The 12,701-nt window shown below is 40.4% G+C and overlaps 1 protein-coding gene and 1 long non-coding RNA gene across 10 annotated transcripts in view; one reads left to right on the plus strand and one right to left on the minus strand.

Moving 5' to 3' along the window:
* Nucleotides 1-12,701, plus strand: part of BAALC (BAALC binder of MAP3K1 and KLF4) — a 141,129-nt gene that overhangs the window by 107,911 nt on the left and 20,517 nt on the right. For 2 of the 6 annotated variants that reach the window (XR_008626461.2, XR_010112824.1), the window contains exon 4: nucleotides 2,983-7,162. The exons of 1 other annotated variant lie outside the window; for it this stretch is intronic. The gene's annotated coding sequence lies outside the window, so the exon portion shown is untranslated. Of the gene's footprint in view, nucleotides 1-2,982; nucleotides 7,163-12,701 lie in introns of those variants that run through there. 3 more of the 6 variants (XR_010112825.1, XR_010112827.1, XR_010112826.1) reach the window with 2 other exon arrangements.
* The window catches only part of LOC129398636 (uncharacterized), a 96,626-nt gene that overhangs the window by 26,588 nt on the left and 57,337 nt on the right, over nucleotides 1-12,701 (minus strand). The window lies entirely within an intron of this gene.

Below are 12,701 nucleotides of genomic sequence, written 5' to 3' on the forward strand. Positions count from 1 at the left end.
TATTAGGGGCTCACAAACAGCAGAGAGAGCCCAGTGGCGGTGGGCTGGACAACGTATCCACCTTCCTGCAGTCCAGTGGCAGTGGGCTGGACAGGAAAATTGCAATGGCTTGCAAACATCCAGTGTACATAGTATTTTCACTTAACACCCTCCCCTTAACAACCTCCACTTGGCAACCTTCATATAACCCAAAACTCAGGGCCTCAATCCCCTGCATGGCCTATGTTCCACAGGATGAGACAGGGGCTTAGATATTCTTCATAGACAAGGAGCAAATCTCAGGGTTGGCCACTCCCAGATTCTATAGCTTGAAACACTCATTCAGGTGTATCTGCCATATAGGGTCATGATCAGGGTATGCTTACATTATTGCTATCAGGTACATTTCCTCTATACCACCTGCCAAGAAAGAGCCTGAGATTGCTTTCTAAATGTCTTAAAATAAAAGCTGTGAAGAAAGACGATGCCATCCAGGCCATCAACAAATAACAAAAACCCTGTGAGCAAGAACATGACTCATGCTCCGTGCTATATCTTTGAGGGCTCAAGGTGATCTTCTCTGGTAAAAAGCTCGAGATGCCAGAAAAACCCCTGGACAGGCTGAGGGCAATTGGAACAAAGAATTCAAAAGAACAGAAGAGTGAGGAAGAGCAGGTTTGGGGACAGTGGAAAGAAAGACATGCTCCAATGCTTGAGATAAACCGGGTAATGTGGAACTGGGCCCAACTGATTGCTTTGTTGGAAACCAGCTGAGCCAAGAGTCTAAGAATTTGGTAATTCTGGGTCAGATCCTTTTCCTCTTAGCACTAACAAATTAGGACCTAGCCTAGCACAGGGAATGACTCGTTGTATTGCTTTCTTTCCTCACCTCCCCTCTCCTTTTTTAAAAAGTGGGGACAGGGTCTTGCTTTGTTGCCCAGGCTGGTCTTGAACTTCTGGGCTCAGTTGATCCTTCTGCCTCAGCCTCCCAAAGTGCTGGGAGTACAGGCATGAGCCACTACACCCTGCCTTTTCCCTCTTTTTAAGGATGTAGATATTAGATACTAATTTTTTAAAATTAAATAGCTAGAAGGGAACCTGGGTCATTTCATCTAGACCGTCTTCAGCAGAGCAATGCTCAACTTATAAATAAATCTCCAATTCATACACACACACACACACACACACACACACACACACACACGATGGGGTAAAATTTCCTTATAAAAGTTAAAATATAAATATATTTTATGTCACATAGTATAGACTAAGAGCTTTGGCTCACGAGCAGCACAAATGTGTATGCTAATCCCAGCTTCCAAATTACTAGCCATGTCGCTATCTTGCTAAGCCTCAGTTTCCTCATCTTTGGAATGAGAATAATAATAGCATCTACCTCACAGATGTGATGTGAGGATGAAGTGTTAGTGCTGGACACAAAACGACCACTCCAAGTAGTGAGCTATTGATGTTAAAAATATGGGGAAAATCACATATTTATAATTGATGACATATGGTATGGAAAGCACTTAAAACAGTGTCTGGCACATGGTAGGTGCTGATGTCATCACCCTCTTCTTCCTCCTCATCACCATACTAGACTGCATTTCATTTCCTAGATGATATTTAGTCCAAGTTATTTTTGTGATACCTTTCTTTCTTTCCCCTCTAATTGCCAATGCACTTCTCCTAATATGAGTGATATGTATCTCAATATTTCCCAAAATGACTCAAAAAAGTATTAAATCACCTCCACATAGCCATGAGATAATATTGGATATATAAATAATATATATTTTTAATTTGTATTTCAAAATGTTATTTCCATATACAGTTATTGTATTTTGTAACCCAAAAGTCAGGATACAACATTATATCCATGGTCTGACAAGGGGACAGAACACTTAGAATTGAGCCTTCCCTGCATCAGCTTGACTACATTCAGTGATAGAAATGTATTAGACTTGACCAAGCTTTGTCCTCAAAATTGCTTCCTAATCAAATTCTGGCCTAGGAACTCCTTGGCATGCCTCCATGCAAAGATGGAATGGGTCTCTTCTTGAGGAGAGTACTGGTGGGTTCCTCCCTGGTGCAATAGGATGCCAGCCTTCCTCTTCACTGTCTGGTTTCTAGGACATCTGCTGTCAAACAGGGTCTCTATCTACCAGTATTCCAGAGCCTTGCAAGAGAGAGTAGCATCAAACAGTCTGGTCTGCTTCTATCAAAAGCCTCCCCAATAAAAAAGATATATACTTGTTATTGGCTGAAGAATATACAGTTTTTCACCTTTCCAGGTACTCTAAATTACAGACTTGTATCACGTTGAATCCAAGGCTGCCTATACATACTAACAACTGATGTTTATTGAGCACTAACTAGTGCTAGGCATTATATAAGCACTTTACTTACATTATCTCACTTAACCCTCTCTCTCTTTATATATATATATATATATATATAGCGGAAATACAGAAAGAGCCTGGACCCAGAAAACATCCATGAATAGCTGCATTGGCCATGGATGGCCCAACATTGTGCTACTCCTGAGCCGAAGCTCTTAGTCTATACTATATGACATAAAATATATTTATATTATAACTTTTATAAGGAAATTTTACCCCATTTTGTGTGTGTGTGTGTGTGTGTGTGTATATATATATATAGTGTGTGTGTGTGTGTGTGTATGTTTTTTCTTTTTGGAGGCAATGCCTTACTCTGTCACCTAGGCTGGAGTATAGCGGTGTGATCATGGCTCACTGCAGCCTTGACCTCCTGGGCTCAAGCAATCTTCCCACCTCAGCCTCCCAAGTAGCTGGGACTACAGGTGCATGCTACCACACCTAACTAATTTTTAAAAATGTTTTGTAGAGACAGGGTCCCACTATGTTGTCCAGGATGTCAAAATAAGTCTGAGTGACAGTCTCTTATTATCCTCCTATGGCTGATGCTGTATATAGGCTACTCATAAACAATGTACATTTCTTTCCTCCTTCATGACTGAAGTGCTGATGTGAGAATGAAGGTGCCACAGCCATTTTGCAACCATAAGGGAACAAGCATGAAGACAGAGGCCTCCATGCTAAGGATATCAAAGCAGAAATACAGAAAGAGCCTGGACCCAGAAAACATCCATGAATAGCTGCATTGGCCATGGATGGCCTGACCCTGGACTTATTATATCAGAAAAATAATCCCCTAAGTAATTCTGATAGATTTTTTCGTTCTTGGAGCCAAACACGTTTCAAATTGATGCACTTCATTTTATGAATAAGGAAACTAAAGCTCAGTGAGTTTGGGTAATTTCTCCAAAGTCCTGTGGCCAGTAGATGCTAGAAACAGGATTTGTACCCACATCTGCCCAGCACCAACACACATGCTCTTACTCACAAGAGCACTGAAGTGCCCTCCCATCACTGTATCTGCATCAGTTCACCACGTCTCATCCTTCCCAAACCATGTGTCACAGAACTCAGATATTATTCATAGATATGCCTCAGCAGAAATGTTTTGGTGGTAAGTTAAGTTCTAAGAACACAGAGTTTTGTATTCCCTTTTTGTAGAGAACCACAAAGCATATCAAAACGTCAGTTTCCAAAAAAAAACAAAAAACCTATTATTAAGAAACCTGCTTGACTTTGATTAATTCAGTGGTTCCCAAACTTATTTGAGTACGGAACACATTTTTTTAAATGACTTTCCTATAAATATCTTCCAGAACATTGTTCCCTTGAACGCCAATTTGGGAGATCACTCACTGAATTTTAAGCATTATTTCCTCAGCTTTGGTTTAAAGTAAAAGGAAAGTGAGTCACAATTTTGTCCATTCTGCACCTCCTGGTCCCCTATGAAGTCCCAAAGGATAAATTTCTTTGAGAATCTGGTGCTCAGGGCAAAATATGTACCTCCTGAGGAAGTTATTTGCTTCCTTTTTAAAAATAAAAGTATGTGACTTACAGAGCTTCTCCTTTTGTTTTGGCTTTCTGGAGGCTGAGACAAATGGGAAGCAATTATCAGCTCATGTTCCTGGGTTTTACGGATTTGTTGTTGTTGTTTTTTAATCTGATCTTGATTTTTCCTCTTGATCTTCCCTGTCTTAATTCTGTATTTGAGTTTTATTTGGCATTATTGTATATGTTCTTGTGAATGACATTATGTTTGTGGAATAGAGTGGAGTACAAATTCGTTAAATAAAAATCAAGACTGACCTGAGGCTGGGCGCAGTGGCTCATGCCTGTAATCCCAGCACTTTGGAGGCTGATGTGGGTGGACCACAAGCTCAGGAGTTCGAGACCAGCCTGGCCAATTGGTGAAATCTCATCTCTACTAAAAATACAAAAATTAGCTAGGTGTGGTGGTGGGCACCTGTAGTCCCAGCTACTCCGGAGGCTGAGGCAGGAGAATCGCTTGAAAGCAGGAGGCGGAGGTTGCAGTGAGCCAAGATCGTGCCACTGCACTCCAGCCTGGGTGACAGAGTGAGATTCTGTCTCAAAAAAAAAAAAGACTGACCTGAAAAATACAAGTCACAGGCCCTGTTTGTCAACATGATTGTACTGATAGTATCTGATCGAAGAATCAGTGTAGTTTTTAATAACTGATACTATAAAACTTGAAATTACGGCTTATGAATATCTAATGAGAGGAAGGAATAGATTTTCAAATGGGGATATATTCTTGGAGATAGAACATAAATGTCTTTGCTGAATTTTTATTGAAATTAATTATACTTCTCTAGATTGCCAAGCTAAATCAATATCTATACCATCAAATTCAGTAACCAAATTAATCACAACCTTGCAAAAATAAAATAAAATTAAGAAAGACATGCCCTGTGATACATACCTATTTCAGGAAACCTAGTTAACCATGGTTGAATAGCCATCACTTCCTTAAGAAGGAATACAATTTGCTATAATTGTCAACACAGAGGAGCAGTAAGTTATTTGTGAAGTTGGTGACTTGTGCCATTTATTGAAGAGTCAACCCAACAAGCCCCAGATCAATAAACAAATGTCAACTAAGGGACATACTGTGAAATACAGTAGGCAATACAAAGAAATATGATCTCGCGGCTGCTATGAGAGAACACTCAAGTATTAAGAAGGGGCTAGGAGAAGCAGCTCAGAATGTTATTTGCAGCTTTTGTTTTAAAACGAACTCCTATAGCACTGCTTTCAGACATCATCAATTGTATTGATAATCTTTCATTTTTCTATATGGCCTCTCTTAGATCTTTAAAACCCTAAAGTCCAGATTTTAATCCGAGACATGGTGACTGCTTAGATAAATTTCATGTGTGAAGATAGAACATTTTAAAATATTAGCATTTGTTTCTTTCTCTCTACTTTTTCAGGCAGCAAAAAGATGTCCTCTTGGTGGCCTTCAGAAAAGGGTTCTTGCAATATAAATGCAAAGAAACAAAAGGGATCTGATTTTATCTTTTGAGTTTCTATGTCGATCTTTGGACCCATGGCTGAAAAAACAGCTTGAGAGAGAAGAGTTTTCAAGAACAAAAGCCAAATCCCTCTTAGAGTTGGTTAGCCTGCATAAAACAGAAAATGGAAAAGCTTGAATACAGTTTATTTCCCTTTCTTGTAGAAGAAGTCTGGTAGATAGGCTAGAGCAGGTGTGGTTATCAGAGATTCAGACTCTGTCTATATTTCAGTTACCTCCTAGTACTAGCTTGCAGCCTCAAGATTACCTGCTGGTACAAGATGGTTGCTAGAGCTCCAACCATTATAACTACATCTGAGGCAACAGGAACTAGGGAAAGGCAAAGAGAAGACCTTCCTGCTGAGTCAGATCACTTACGCAGCCGTCTCAGAAGTACCAGGCAACTCTTACGCTTATATTTCATTTGTCTGATTGTAGTTACATGACCATGCTGGGCTTCAAGGGAGCCTGGAAAACATAATTTTTTTAGCAGGGCACACACCTGATTCAAAAAAAGAAACCAGCACATGTTACTGAAGCAGAAAGGGAGAATAGATGTAGGGTTGCAAATAACAGTCCTTGCCACATCTCTAAAGAACCCAAGGGGGTAAAGTTGATACCGTAAGTGTAAGTTGAGAATAATTCTTGATTATGCAGGTGCAAATTTTCTAACCCTAGATGAGATAAACATCCTTTGGACTGGAGGATGAGCAAAATAACAGAAAGGACATGAAAAGAAAATAGATGTTGTGCATCCCTACGTGGGTCCCTGTGCCCTAAGAGTCATCATCAGATCCTCCAGAGGGGGCACCAGAAACCTCAGATAGACTGGCAGATCCAAACCAGAGAAGTCCTGTGCCTTGCACCTGATAGAGGCCTGGTAGATAACAAGCTTCATGGCATTTCTCCTGACCTGCCTGGTGAGATGTCCATACTGGAAATGGCAGCCTGGCATGTCTAGGCAGCAAAGCCTGCAACAACTCCATGAGATCCCGTGTGATCCTACAGTAGTTTGGAAGAGCACCCAAAATGTCCCAAGGCCTTCACACTCCCTTATGAGGGGCTCAAAAGTAGCTGAGAGGGGCCAGCAGGTTTGAAGACTAAGTCAGAGATGAGAAGGATATGGGGTAACCTTCCTGGACCAACTACCAGAAACCAGATGGGGAACCCAGATGTCCTAGAAATTTCCTTTGGGGATGATGTACAACTCCACAGATGCCAGCAGGGACAGATGCCTCCCTCTCCCTCAACACGTGGCTCTGTGAAAACTCCTCAGAATTTAGACATGATCTAGGGAACAGAGGGTGGTAAAAACCCTGAACTGACTGGGGTTGGGGGGAAGGCAGATTTGAGAGTGAAAATTCTGATTTGACTGTGTTTTCTTTAAAATGGCTGGGGTTAAATTATCCTACCAGGCAGAATGGAGACTTAAAATTAAAATTCAGTTGTAGAAAAAATTATTTTATAAAACTGAGTGTATGACTTGTGAAAATTCATCTGCAAAACATGCTTTCTCAGTTTGTCAATTCTCACTACTAAAAGTCACTTTTGAAAGCTCAGAATTTTGGCACATTCTTCATTGATGTATGAAAAGTTGTAACAAACAAGTATTTTGCTGTTTCATCATTGCTTCAATAATATTGTACCTCATACTCATGACTCACAAATACCCTTTTTAGCCCTTGCCAACAAGCCAGGCATTGTTGTATTTGTACAACAGATACAAATAAAATTTGTATTTCCCAACACTTTAGCTGCATCTAAGTGCCCAATTTGTCCTAGCTTTTTCAGGACTTTACTGGTTTTAGCAATATAGTCCAGTACCTCAGAAATCCTTCCAACAATCCCAGACAAACCAGGATGGTTGGTTACCCTCTCTGCATCAGAATCACCTGGAGGACTTGTTAAAGCACAGATTCCTGGGCTGCACCCCTAGAGCTTTTAATTCAATAGGAGTGGGGATGGGGGCTCAAGATCTTTTATTTGTAACAAGCTCCCAGGCTACAAATCTAGGGACCTTGTTGCACTGACCAAAGACACAGGTCACGGTTTTTTTCCCCAACATTAACATAATAAAGCAATTGCGTCAATCCATAACCAACATAACAATGACAAATCAATGATGGATTCTTAGCAAAAACTTTGACCAAGGTCTCAAGTTTTTCTCCTTTTCTTTTATAGCAGTTCCCTGAACATGGCAGCTCTGTGGAGCTGTACCAGAGTTCATTCGTGGGAGGTAAGCTTAGAACTTGCCCCTTAGCCCTTCCAGAGGTTCATTAAGCATCTAATTTTTCATATTAAATCCCTTTCTGCTAAAACCAGCAAGAGTGTTCTGTTATCTGTAACTAATCTTGATGCACACATCATGGGGACACTGGGTCACAGGGTTTGATAAGTGGTAGAAGAAGGGGGAAAGAAGTTTGTGCACATTTCAGGGACAAGAGGAAAAGGAAAAGCAGAGATTTCCTGTGAGTGCAAAGGCCTGTCTAGGCAAAGATGCCCCTGCCCACCTTGGGCCATTTACAAGGAAAACACTTACAAACCCAGCAGTAGAAAACCATATCAATACATTCCCAAACAATTACTACAGTCAGCAGAGATGACATCATTCTCCTTCCCATCAGAACAATAAGCCTGGCTCTAACTCTATAAACAGTAAAAGCAAAATGTGTTTCTCTAACAGATGGAAATGAATAGGTTTGAAGTTGATAGTGATCTTTCTGTGGTCTAAAAGGCCTCACCCAATACAAATATCTTACCCTAGACAATAACAAATGTAAACACAACCAAACACAGTGAACCCCCTTGAGCCGAGTGAAGGCTGCCAGAACCAGAGACCCAGGTCCTGGCAAACTCAGACATTTAAGGACAATCTAGAAGAAAGGAGTCCCTAAATTTTCACACATCTCCAAAGAAATCAACTTCAGAGCTACTCCTTTTGAATTTTTATTTAAGCCTTAAAAGTTAATTCACCATGTAAGGTAGAGAGGCAAAAAGAGATGACAGATACACTCTCCACTACCAGGTCACTAATCTGCTAAATCAAGCATGGCAGGGAAGCAAGTAAACCATGAAATCTCAGTGTAGACGACCCTTGATTTTAACTCAAATATGCCGATTAAATCCTTGACATTGGATTATGCATATGTAAGGAACCAGTGTTAGATGTTAAAGCTAATATTTCTCCTGATGAAGCAGCACCTTTGCTAGGACTTAGTGAGTTGGTAAGCGTGCACTGACAACCCCGTCCTACAGCAGTGGCATCCACACACTCAGGGAAGTACCACACATCGCTATAGTCTGATTCTCTTATAGTGTTACAGGCAACTTACACCATCTCTGATTCACTTAAAAAATTCTCAGCTGACTTGCAAAATAATTGCAACAGACTCTCTTTGTGTAAACTTGATTACTATTTTGTAAGGTCCCGTTTCTATAAGGCCAAGGAATCCGTGAAATCCGTATTTTTTTCCTTCTTTTAAAACTTGAATTTTTATCCCAATAGATACTTTTTACCCATAGGACTTAATACAAAGTATAAAATTGTCATATGTTATGGTTTTTACAGTTTTATTTCTGCTTTTCTTTCCTGCTGCACTTGCAATGAACTTACTGTAATAATTGTATCCATTCATTAGAAGGCACTTTATATCCAACAAATCTTCAAGTCACAGGGTTTGTAAGAGGAAAAGAGTGGTTAAGAATATAATGACTAGTTTCTACTCTTGAATATCTCCAATCTTTCCTCAACACAGCAGCAGGCCCGTTGTGAGATTTAAACCCAAACACGGCTCTCTCTGCTGAAAATCCCTCAATGGTTTCCCATTGCGTTCAGAATAAACACAAGCCCCTTTACAAGGCCTACAATAAGAGGCCGCTCATCTAGGGTGTTATGTGAGTTAATAAATGTAAAATTCTTATAACTGTGCCTGGCACACAGCAAGTGCTCAGTGAATTCTAGCTGTCCTTCTCCTTCCTTCTCGCCTTTTCCCTCCTCCTCCATGCTTACCTGGCAATGCTTCCCATGACCTCTCCCTTGCCTCACTCTGCTGTCAGCCACCTTCTCCCTCCTCCAGTATGCTGCATTCACACTGGTCATCCTCCAGATTCTTGAACACATCAAGCTTTTGCCTATTTCAGAACCCTTCCCCAAGCGGTTCCTTCCCTGTCATCCAGGTGGCCACTTCTCATCTTTTAGGCCTAAATGGCTCCTCCTCAGAAGAACTTCCTTTTCTGCCTAATCTAAATTGGTCCCCCCTATTATTTTCCCACAGACTAAGTTCTTTTCTTTTAGTGTCCTAATTACAACTTGTAATTGATACTTGTTTGTTTTAAATGTTCAGTGTCATTCTTTCCCATCAGCCCTTAAACTCTCTCTTTTAGGAAAGAGGACAGATGTTTTGTTTGCTAGTTATTTAACACTGTGTTTGCCATCTAGAGGAAACTCAATTAGTATGGAAGGAGAAAAAGAAAAATTATTTAAAAGTAAATTCAATATTTATTAAATGTTTACCATGTGGCTAGGCATTCTACTAAATACTTAGAATGTATTAGCTCCTCTAATCTTTCAAATATCTATGAGCTATGTTATTATCTCTTTTTCACATTTGTAAAAAGTGGAACTCAAAGAATTCATGTAAGTCATACCGGTAATAAGTGTCAGAGCTGAGATTTGAACTGAGGTCTTTGTAGCTCCAAATCATTTGCTTTTCCTCTCATACCAAGTTGCTTCCAGTACCAAGGGAGTGGAAGTATGTGAAATTACACAATATGATAAATAGCTCCTTCTGCCTCATTTATGGCATGTAAAATTTCCCTGAGTAAGTGGTTCAGTTGTCCTTCTGGAATTGAAACATCAATGAGACAATTTTGCTGACATGTAATGAGCTTTTCCCCGGGCATGTGCTATATCTTTTATCAGCCCAAGTAATACTTAAGGGCTTGTGTACTTACCATGTATTAATTGTATGACTTTAAAATATTGAGTAGTGCTCCCTCAAGGGCTGTGTTTTCTGTCAGGTGCCATTGTGGACTTGGGTTTGTTAAATGAGAAAGTGATCAATTTCCAGAGCAACCAGAAGAATACCCTGCAGAGTGAGCTCAATGGAAAGAAAGCAATCAAGTGTTAAGGGGTAAGGGGAAATAATGGCAAGAGGTTGGGGATGGCAGGGAGATCTATTGGTTCCAAATCAGATGCGCTCAGTCTTAAAATCAGTAACATCTCAAGTTATACCAGTGATTACTCCCAGACTAAAGGCTCTTTGACTCCCATTTCATTTCCCAAATAGTGAGATGTTCTTGAATATCAAATTGAAAATTAGAAAGCCAAGAAAACAAGAGGGAAATAATAATATTTAACATTTACTATGCTAGGTCTTTTACATGAATTAACTTATTTTGTCCTCAAAAACCTTCATGGTAGACACTAATATTATTCCCAATAAACAGATGAGTAAGCTGAGGCACAGAAAGGTAAAATAAGTTGCAGTGTGGTCTTACTAAAAATTGTATTGGATGATGAAATCAGCAAGAATGATGGAATAAGAACCATTGAATATCATCTCCTCTACAAAAGCAACAAAAACACTAGAAAATATTATGTCAACTTCTTCAGAATCCTGGATATTAACCAAAAGCTTGCAACAATTCAGGAAGCATTAATTCAAGAAAAATGACTGAATCTTAACAAATTTTTTTTGACATTTTAACTTGCTTTGTTTCTATGCCTCTCTCCCACCTCTGTGGTAGCCTTGAAAACCAATAGCCCACTGTTACTGTGAAAACCAGAAGCTTCTGGGGGACACACATTAGGGGTGGAGTTCTTTCAAAGCCTCATTTTCAGAGAATTGTCATTGCTTGACCTGTCTGCGAATTCCCTGGAAAACCCCACTTGCAGAGTTTGTCTTTATCTGACCTACTAGAGCTTGCCCAGTGACAACATTTTCACCAAGAGTGTTTATTGAAAACAATCAGTGGCAGTTATATACAATGAAACAGCTATATGAAGGAGCAATAACAATTTGGGTAAGCAAAAAATCGGACCAAAAAAACTTAGAAAAATCTGGGGAATGACATTCCATAGGGGGCTTTGACAAGTTCCAACATATTCCTGGAAATCTGGAAGTCCATGCATGTGTATAGAGCTGTGTACAGGCCCAGGAAATACTTAAGAAAGTCCTAAGCTCATTTCTCTGGCTGACCTTGAGGCTCTGCACAAGCAAGAAGTAGAAATTTGGCTGGGTATAGTGGCTCACGCCTAGAATCCCAGCACTTTGGCAAGTTGAGGCAGGAGTATTGCTTGAAGCCAGGAGTTCAAGACCAGTCTGGGCAAAATAAAGAGGCCTCATCTCTACAAAAAATGTAAAAAATATCCAGGTATGGTGACACACACCTGTAGTCCCAGCTACTTGGAAGGCTGAGGCTGGAGAATCTGTGAGCCCAGGAGTTGAGGCTGTGGTGAGCTATGATTATGCCACTGCACTCCAGCCTGGGTGATACAGCAAGACCCCTATCTCTAAAAATAAAATAGGCCAGGCGTGGTGGCTCACGCTTGTAATCCCAGCACTTTGGGAGGCCGAGGCAGGCAGACCACCTGAGGTCGTGAGTTCCAGACCAGCCTGACCAACATGGAGAAACCCTGTCTCCACTAAAAACACAAAATTAGCCAGGTGTGGTGGTGCATGCCTATAATCCCAGCTACTCGGGAAAGCTGAGGCAGGAGAATCGCTTGAACCCGGGAGGCGGAGGTTGCGGTGAGCTGAGATCTCGCCATTGCACTCCAGTCTGGGCAACAAGAGCGAAACTCCGTCTCGAGAAAAATAAAAAGTAAATAAAAAATAAAAAGAGGTTGAGGTTGTAAATGGTGTGCCTAAGCATTGACGGTATGTCCCAATATGTACACAAAACCTCTTAGCAAAGGCTAGAACACTTACTGGTTTCAGGTATCTAAGGATATCTATATCCAATTATTAGCTGACCACAAAGCTGACTGAGCAGATTTCAATGGCTATACACTATAATGAATATAGACCTTGCAGAATAAGTTTAGAAATGCCATTAAACAAACAACAATAAGAAAAAACAGAAATAACAACAATCCTGGGGAAGAAGGAAGAATCAGATTTTCAAAGTTGCTATATTTTATAATTTAAAATGTCTAATTTTCAACAAAATAAGAGGGATATTTAAAAAATCAAGAAAGTGGCCGGGCGCGGTGGCTCATGCCTGTAATCCCAGCACTTTGGGAGGCCAAGGCGGGCGGATCACGAGGTCAGGAGATGGAGACCATCCTG

The sequence above is a fragment of the Pan paniscus genome, chromosome 7 (assembly GCF_029289425.2).
Source record: "Pan paniscus chromosome 7, NHGRI_mPanPan1-v2.0_pri, whole genome shotgun sequence".
Lineage (NCBI taxonomy): Eukaryota > Metazoa > Chordata > Mammalia > Primates > Hominidae > Pan > Pan paniscus.